Source organism: Poeciliopsis prolifica, unplaced genomic scaffold, assembly GCF_027474105.1.
Source record: "Poeciliopsis prolifica strain line A6 unplaced genomic scaffold, Auburn_PproV2 SCAFFOLD010, whole genome shotgun sequence".
NCBI lineage: Eukaryota > Metazoa > Chordata > Actinopteri > Cyprinodontiformes > Poeciliidae > Poeciliopsis > Poeciliopsis prolifica.
Genome location: NW_026562385.1, coordinates 11,374,750 through 11,383,803, shown reverse-complemented (window position 1 = coordinate 11,383,803; position 9,054 = coordinate 11,374,750).

The window sequence follows — 9,054 nt, the reverse complement described above, 5'->3', positions numbered from 1 at the left end:
CCATGTTCTTCTGATTTTGGCTATTCACTTTCTTACGTTGGACTTGGAAATTTTTTCAATTATTTACAATTTATATACCATCAGTTCTTCTATTCCAGTGGTTCCCAAAGTGTGGGAGGGGTTCGGGAAACTGTATGGATGAATAAAAAAAATAAATAAACAGTTACACAAAAGTGTAACAGTTTAGATGGTTTGTAGTTTGTTTTGTTGCAAATAAAAGTCAGTGGAGTTTGAAAACAAAATATGTGTATAGGGTTGTATCTGGTTCAACATAATGTGTGTGCCCGGTTGAATTTTCATTTTTTTTTTTTTTTTTGGTGAACATTTTACTATAATCCAGAGGAACTCTGGAACGACATGTTTACTGGATTAAAACGCAGCGACGCATGAGCATCACGGGGCTAAAAACACGCTTTCACTCCTTCTCATAAGCAAACTTTAAAATACAGCTACCGTTTTCATAAGATTTTTTTTAAATAAACTAATCGAACACGCGTGCGTCCAATTTTGACTCTTATCTAGCAATAAAAAGTTCCTAGCTCTGCTGTCAGACTGCAAAAAGCAGCAGAACGGGTTGGAGTGCAATGCTCTGCAGCCTGGATATAGGTCTGTTGTTCCTCTTCAGAATTAAAGAGACGGCACCAAAGCTAGATATTTCCAGGGGTACCTGGATCTGCAGAGCTACAAAAAGCCAGAAATTCAGACCAAAGCATTTCAGTTCCACTTGATCACAACTGAGTGACTGAAATGTGAATGGCAAGGATTTAAAAGCATGATACGTCTGGTTTATTCCTGCCTGCCAGAATCTGGAAAGGATGTGAAGCTGGTGTAAAGGTTCACCTTCAATCTGCCGGGGTAATAATCGTAAACACACTGCTGGAGCTTCAATGGAATCATTTTTTGAAAATAGTCACGCTCTAAAATGGCCCAGTCAAAGCGCAGACCTAATCTAGTTGAGAATCTACGCCAGGCCTTGATGAGTTTCTCCGTCCGATCCGACGGAGCTTTAAAGACTTTCTGCTGCTAAAACCCAAAAACTTGGTTCTACAAAACAAACACGTCACACTTTACAGATCTCCAAACATTTTATAACCACAAACCAATATTCCTTCCACTTCACAGTGATTATACACCATGTCCTGCATGCAACCCTCCAAAAAAGTGCATTCAATAAATGGAGGCAGCAAGGCGAAACGTGAAATTATCCTACTGTAATCCTGCTCACGATCCTGCTCCAATCGTACGCGAAGCAGAAGAGATCTGCCCTCACTTTTGCCACGACACACAAACAAGCGCGTTTAAAGAGACGACAAGAACGATCGAGACTGAAGATGAGTGATTCTAAAAGCCTCTGACAACAAACAGCAATCAGAGCTCGAAATAAACCTGGCGACCCAAACAGGGTTCCCTTGAGCGTGAGTCTAACGTAAACAGGAAAGCACGCAAATCTACGCAAATAATCAAAGCGAGCAGCTGCGATTCATTCCCAGACTGAGGAGCCGGTGGGTTAAATGCGACTTTAAACTGAGTAGGACATCCCGCGTTGAACGCGCAGATACTCCCAGGCTTAAAGCATTTTTGGTTGACATGGAGTCGACGATGAGAACTGGTAAAGATCCGGCAGACAAATAGAAATGTGCAACTGTGGCTGAAATGACGGCTTTCGGACAATCAGAAGGAAGCTGAACAGTGACTTGAGGGACTGACTCGGCAGTGCGTGGACGATAAACAGCATATGAAGCAACGTTAAACAAAAATAATTCACTTCAGACGTAAACACGCTTCCATTCATCACGATTGTTGACGCAACGCCGCGCAAAAGCCCGACTTGTCGAGAAAGCCGAGGGGTTGCAGTCAGTCACAACTTCAACTTCGATGGTGGAAAAATTCTGATGAGATTTGTGGTGGGACGAGAACCAGGAAGGTCAGCCATCTGCCTCTGATCGGGCGGGAGATGAGGGTCTGACGACAGACAGCGACAAAACCGAGGGTCCAAAAAAATACCCCCCCACGGAGTCGCTCGTTCCAGCGACATTTCCCTGCCGTCGTCCCTCATCATGACGCCGTTTATCAGAAAGTGGGTGACTCCGCTTCACAGGCCTGCGTTGAGTACACCGGCGGTGGGAGCACTCATCGTCTTTAATGCATCCCCAGACTTCAGAGTGCATCCAAAACAGATCAATACGGGCTGGCGGGCCTCGAGGCCCTGTGAGGCCTCATAAAGCTTTTGGAGGAAGAGACTCAAAAACTGAAGCGAAACCTTTCATTAAACTAACAAATAAATATATAGTTTTACACATCTGTTGAAATGGTATGAAACAGACATGTGGGGAAAAAAATATTTTTAAAAAATTGAGCTTCTCTGCCTTCTCCCAGAGCCAACTAGAAACAACCAATCAGAGCCAGGAGGCGGGTCTCAGCGCTGTAAGCAAACTAAGCAAACTTTAAAATACAGCTACCGTTTTCATAAGATTTTTTTTAAATAAACTAATCGAACACGCGTGCGTCCAATTTTGACTCTTATCTAGCAATAAAAAGTTCCTAGCTCTGCTGTCAGACTGCAAAAAGCAGCAGAACGGGTTGGAGTGCAATGCTCTGCAGCCTGGATATGGGTCTGTTGTTCCTCTTCAGAATTTAAAGAGACGGCACCAAAGCTAGATATTTCCAGGGGTACCTGGATCTGCAGAGCTACAAAAAGCCAGAAATTCAGACCAAAGCATTTCAGTTCCACTTGATCACAACTGAGTGACTGAAATGTGAATGGCAAGGATTTAAAAGCATGATACGTCTGGTTTATTCCTGCCTGCCAGAATCTGGAAAGGATGTGAAGCTGGTGTAAAGGTTCACCTTCAATCTGCCGGGGTAATAATCGTAAACACACTGCTGGAGCTTCAATGGAATCATTTTTTGAAAATAGTCACGCTCTAAAATGGCCCAGTCAAAGCGCAGACCTAATCTAGTTGAGAATCTACGCCAGGCCTTGATGAGTTTCTCCGTCCGATCCGACGGAGCTTTAAAGACTTTCTGCTGCTAAAACCCAAAAACTTGGTTCTACAAAACAAACACGTCACACTTTACAGATCTCCAAACATTTTATAACCACAAACCAATATTCCTTCCACTTCACAGTGATTATACACCATGTCCTGCATGCAACCCTCCAAAAAAGTGCATTCAATAAATGGAGGCAGCAAGGCGAAACGTGAAATTATCCTACTGTAATCCTGCTCACGATCCTGCTCCAATCGTACGCGAAGCAGAAGAGATCTGCCCTCACTTTTGCCACGACACACAAACAAGCGCGTTTAAAGAGACGACAAGAACGATCGAGACTGAAGATGAGTGATTCTAAAAGCCTCTGACAACAAACAGCAATCAGAGCTCGAAATAAACCTGGCGACCCAAACAGGGTTCCCTTGAGCGTGAGTCTAACGTAAACAGGAAAGCACGCAAATCTACGCAAATAATCAAAGCGAGCAGCTGCGATTCATTCCCAGACTGAGGAGCCGGTGGGTTAAATGCGACTTTAAACTGAGTAGGACATCCCGCGTTGAACGCGCAGATACTCCCAGGCTTAAAGCATTTTTGGTTGACATGGAGTCGACGATGAGAACTGGTAAAGATCCGGGAGACAAATAGAAATGTGCAACTGTGGCTGAAATGACGGCTTTCGGACAATCAGAAGGAAGCTGAACAGTGACTTGAGGGACTGACTCGGCAGTGCGTGGACGATAAACAGCATATGAAGCAACGTTAAACAAAAATAATTCACTTCAGACGTAAACACGCTTCCATTCATCACGATTGTTGACGCAACGCCGCGCAAAAGCCCGACTTGTCGAGAAAGCCGAGGGGTTGCAGTCAGTCACAACTTCAACTTCGATGGTGGAAAAAATTCTGATGAGATTTGTGGTGGGACGAGAACCAGGAAGGTCAGCCATCTGCCTCTGATCGGGCGGGAGATGAGGGTCTGACGACAGACAGCGACAAAACCGAGGGTCCAAAAAAATACCCCCCCACGGAGTCGCTCGTTCCAGCGACATTTCCCTGCCGTCGTCCCTCATCATGACGCCGTTTATCAGAAAGTGGGTGACTCCGCTTCACAGGCCTGCGTTGAGTACACCGGCGGTGGGAGCACTCATCGTCTTTAATGCATCCCCAGACTTCAGAGTGCATCCAAAACAGATCAATACGGGCTGGCGGGCCTCGAGGCCCTGTGAGGCCTCATAAAGCTTTTGGAGGAAGAGACTCAAAGAAACTGAAGCGAAACCTTTCATTAAACTAACAAATAAATATATAGTTTTACACATCTGTTGAAATGGTATGAAACAGACATGTGGGGAAAAAAATATTTTTAAAAAATTGAGCTTCTCTGCCTTCTCCCAGAGCCAACTAGAAACAACCAATCAGAGCCAGGAGGCGGGTCTCAGCGCTGTCAACCATGTGCCCCTTCTTCCCCCCTCACCCTCTGCTGCGCTACTTCCCAATAGCAGTCTGCCGGGAATGCTATTCCCAGTGAGCATGGCTACCAAGGACTGCGGATAAACTGTTCCCAGATGTTCTACCTGCATTGGCACATTTAGCAAACCGTACACGACATTGATTGGCAGCGCAAAGACCCTCCTCTTGGCTCTGATTGGTGGTTTTTGGTCGGGAACTGTGCATTCATCCAGACGGTAACAATAGCTCTGTGAGGAGGTGAAGATTGCTGTTTTCTCAGATCGTGCTGCCAAAACGTGGTTAGAAAAATGACTTTGTAAAAGTTACACACTTTAAATATCCTATTTAAACCACAAATCCAATTGGTGAGATGCTCCGGCGGTAGCACGCGTTAATTTAGACACCAGCTTGCTGACATAATCTCCACAGCCTCCAGAGGTGAAAGCTGATGGATCCATAAACATCTAAAGTCATGTGGGGTTATTTTTCTGAAGGCAGGGTTGAGACGAGACACATTTAGCCTGTCATTAATCTTTATTGGCAGTAAATTCGTTCCACCGAGAGCAAAGGCGGCTTTTGCACGACTCTCTGACTCTCTGTCACGGTGAGCTTTTAGCAAATTAGGATGGGCTCGTCATCCGGTGACATCAGCCTCACCTCGCCAGCCTCGTTCTGCAGGGAGCAATTATGTCTCTGGTTTCCTCATGGCTGTTTGAAAATGTTACTTTAAGGACTTAGAATAATTGTACGGTTATTCTCAAAAATTGGCCGAATTATTAATACTGCTGTGATTTTTTTTTTTTTTTTTTTTTTTTTTTTTTTTTGCTTTTTAGCTCAGTTAAAACAACAAACAACATTTTTTTTTTTTTTTTGGTCCAATCTGATGGTAGCACAGCTGGATGACGTCTTTCGATTCGATCTTGACTTTGACTGGACGGTTTAACATCCTTCTGCAGGCTTTGATGGAAGTCGGCCTCTGGTCTTTAAGAGTCGTCATCTCGACTCTGGCTAATATTTCCGGTTAGCGTTGGGCGTCTTATTCTGACTCGTTTCCCTCGGATTCTGCTCCCATCGTTTTGTGTCCGCATTCTTTCAGTAGGGGGCAGTATTCCGCCTTTTTCTGATGTCTCACATCTACGTAGATGTGAAACTAATATATATGTCAATCAGGGGTTTTGGAACTCTAAGAAACCCTGATTTCAACAATAATGCCTTTCTGTTGCAAATGTTCACAAAACTGTCCAAAAAAGAAACAGCATTTTGCAATTGCTGTGTTACGACTACAGAAGAAATGCAATTAAACTCATTAAAAAAACATCATCCTCCGAACATCTTCTTCATATTTTCCGTCTGGATTAACGTCCAGTTTTGGATCACATGACTGGCGTGACGTGAAAACGAGCTTCTATTTCTAGCGATATGTCCAAGTCTTTGCTCTAGAAGCATTGAGTGATCGTTCTGGAGCAAAAAACGTTTGCTTTTGCAAAACAACTTTTTGTCAAGTTGCCGTGTTTCCATTAAGCTGATAGTCTGAAAATGCATGCAGCAAGACCTGTTGTCCTCATAGTGAGTAAAATCTGTGACCTTCTGATGGATCGGTAACCAGTGGTAACCAGTGGTAACCAGTGGCAACCAGTGGGATGGACTCACATCACCTGGGTGGAGGACATCCAGGTGGATTATGCCTGACAGCAAGTCGACCTCTGAGAGTTTTCAACAAATCAAGTTGAGATTCAGTGGTGTGACCTCAAACATGTCATCCAGGCCTAAACGCCCACACAGAAAAGTGAGCCTGATGGTAGTTGTTGGCACAACCAGTTACCGTGACGGGGCTGTTGCTGTTTCAATAAAGTTTTTTTGTTTTTTTTGTCATTTGAAAACACTACTTTGTATTTACCAGTGTAAACTTTGATTATAAAAATCGGTCTGATGACTTTAAACAAAAAGAAAAATAAAGCGAAACCAGAAGGAAATTTGAATGCTTTTTCACAGCACGGAAAAATCGCAAACAGTTTGTCGTATCGCTGCAGTATTTATGACACTTGGACCAGAAACTGGGCTCAGGTTCAGTTCAGGCTGAATTTCTTTTGAGTGAAAACAGAAAGTGGTGAAGCTGGCTTTTTTTATTTTTTCCTTTTCTTTTTCTGCTGCTGCATTTTTTTGTAATGAGCTTCAAAACATCATAAATCTTCAGGCACTTTGCTTCTCTGTGTGTTTTCAAAGCTTAATTGATCTTCAGGAAACTTGTACTGTAATGGTTTTGTTTTGGCTCTTATTGGTAATGGATGGCGTTGGATTCGGCCAGCGCGGGTTCCAACGATAAACCACAGCTACACAGTTGTCTTTTTCTTCTTTTAACAACGTTGATTAGGATTAATGCGCGCACCGCCATGGAAACCGGGATTCGTCGGACGATCTATCTCAACCAGAACTTCCCGGTTAACTAACGGCTTTGTCATCGTCCTGATCAAGATGGCCACGGATCAGGATTGGCCACCGAAACGGTAAACTGAGAGCTATGGTGTTCAGCTCGACTCATTCTTCAACACGGCGGCTGCAGATGGAGTCTTGACCCATCTGTCCACCTCTGATGCTCCACCCTGCCTCCATCCTGACCCCGAACCTGGAGCTGGGTTTAAGTCACAGCCCGGTTGACAGAGAAGTCAGGATTTCAAATGGCGACGGCCGACAAAACATTGGCCGCGTTTCCGATGACCATACAGTTGCACAACATGAAAGTTTGGGGATAAATACGCTTAATGGAAACACACCAACTTTGAAAAAAGAAGAAAAGAAAAAAACACTGACTGAGCCGCCCGTTCAGTCTCATCTGACACCAACGTGGTTCTTTTTCTTCCAAACACCAACATTTCCTCTTTTTCACCCAAACCCTCTAAAAACGCTTATAAATATCTATTTTTACATCAAATATAGTGTTGACGTTATATTGCGTAACAATGTAATATAAAGTCCTAATAACAATCTTCTCCATAGGCTTTTAAGTGTGCAGCCAATCAGCATCAAGGAACATAATCAGCTGGAGTGGCTCCCTGGGTATAGCGCAAGTTTGACTCCGAAGTTGCCTCCACCAAGTAGCCGACCTGCGAGTGCTTTAGCGTAAAGAGCTTTGTGTGGCCAAAATGACTGGGAAAGTGCTACATATGCAACATCAACAGTTTACCATTTAAATGGCGCTCCGGCTTTGCAAATGTCAGGCGGTATTGTGGAGAATCCGCGATTTTGCGTGAAGTTCCTTTCTGGGTTCACGGTGTTTCGTGGGAACGAGGCGTTTTAGGTGTTTGGACATGGAAACCCCGAGTAGAGGAGACGCACGAATAAAACCTTCATCAATCGACTTCAGTTCAAATCCCTAAAGCCACTTTCAAACGCCACAGAACGGCAAACGTGGGGCGGCGGCTTCTCGTCGCGGTCATTAAGGACATTGCCTTTCAGCAGATGTAAATGTTTACAGTGTTGATCTTCAGAGAAATCATCGGAAGTTTACACTGGAGCGGATTGTCCAATGCGGTTCAAGATTTTCCAAAGAAAGTCAACTTGCATGACGGACGTCGTGGGAGTCGGGACGCAACGGGACACCTGCAGCGTCTCTTGATGATCAATCCGAGTCCAGGACTCGAATTCATCAAACTTATCTCCGTTATGTCCAAGTATAGAGATAAGAATACCAGAGTGGGCCTCAGATTTCTGTTATCATCTAGGACAGGGAAGTGCTGATCCTAATGCGAATTTCCGGGCAGAGGGAAAGCCGACGTTTCTCCTCAGGGAGCCATCAGTCTGCGGCAGATAGCTGCGGCTTCCTTGTTGACGTTGCGCTCGCCAGACCCACTCAAATATCCTCCTCCTCCGGGCCCCCGGTGACGAATTACATCCAGGAACATCTTTTGCTCCGCCGGGCAGTTTCTGGGGGACTCTGAGTGTCGAGGCCGGGACATTTGAAAAGCTGACAGGACAAAACACGGAGACCAAAGAATAGTCGTCCTCCTTCATTCCGAAGAAATGTTTTGTCTCCGTCGGAACCTGACTCAGCGGGAGGAGAGCTGACAAGCTGCAGGAATCCCGTGTGTTTTTGGAGAGCGTTGATATGTTGTTGTTTTTTTGACGTGTTTAAACATATTTGTGGATCTTCAGGTCGTCGCCTTCCTAAAGTAACGACCTGAATGAGTTGGAGTTTTTTCTTTCCCAAATCATCTTTTGGCAAAAAAAAAAAAAAAAAAAACGGCTTATGCCTTTTATTTAGGAAGGCGATGATACGGATCTGAGTACAAAGACTCTCCTGTTCCTCCTGAGGCTGCAGTTAGGAGCTTCTGTTGTCACTGCGGTCTCTCTAACTTCGGCCCTGGATCGTGATTATGATCTCCTTCTAATTGGACAGCACACTAATGGCCAATCTGAATCTTGTGGCAAAACTAGAAACCGAGCCTCATGTTTTCATTGAGTGCAGAGACTTTATTGCACACAGGAGAAACTTCTTCTCACGGATCTTCGATCTGGGATTTAATTCGGTGTCAATTAAGGCCAGTGCTTATCAATCGATTAAAACCAAAATGTAGCCACAGGTTAGAAATTGGACTCTTGCTCTCTCGTCTTTTCTCT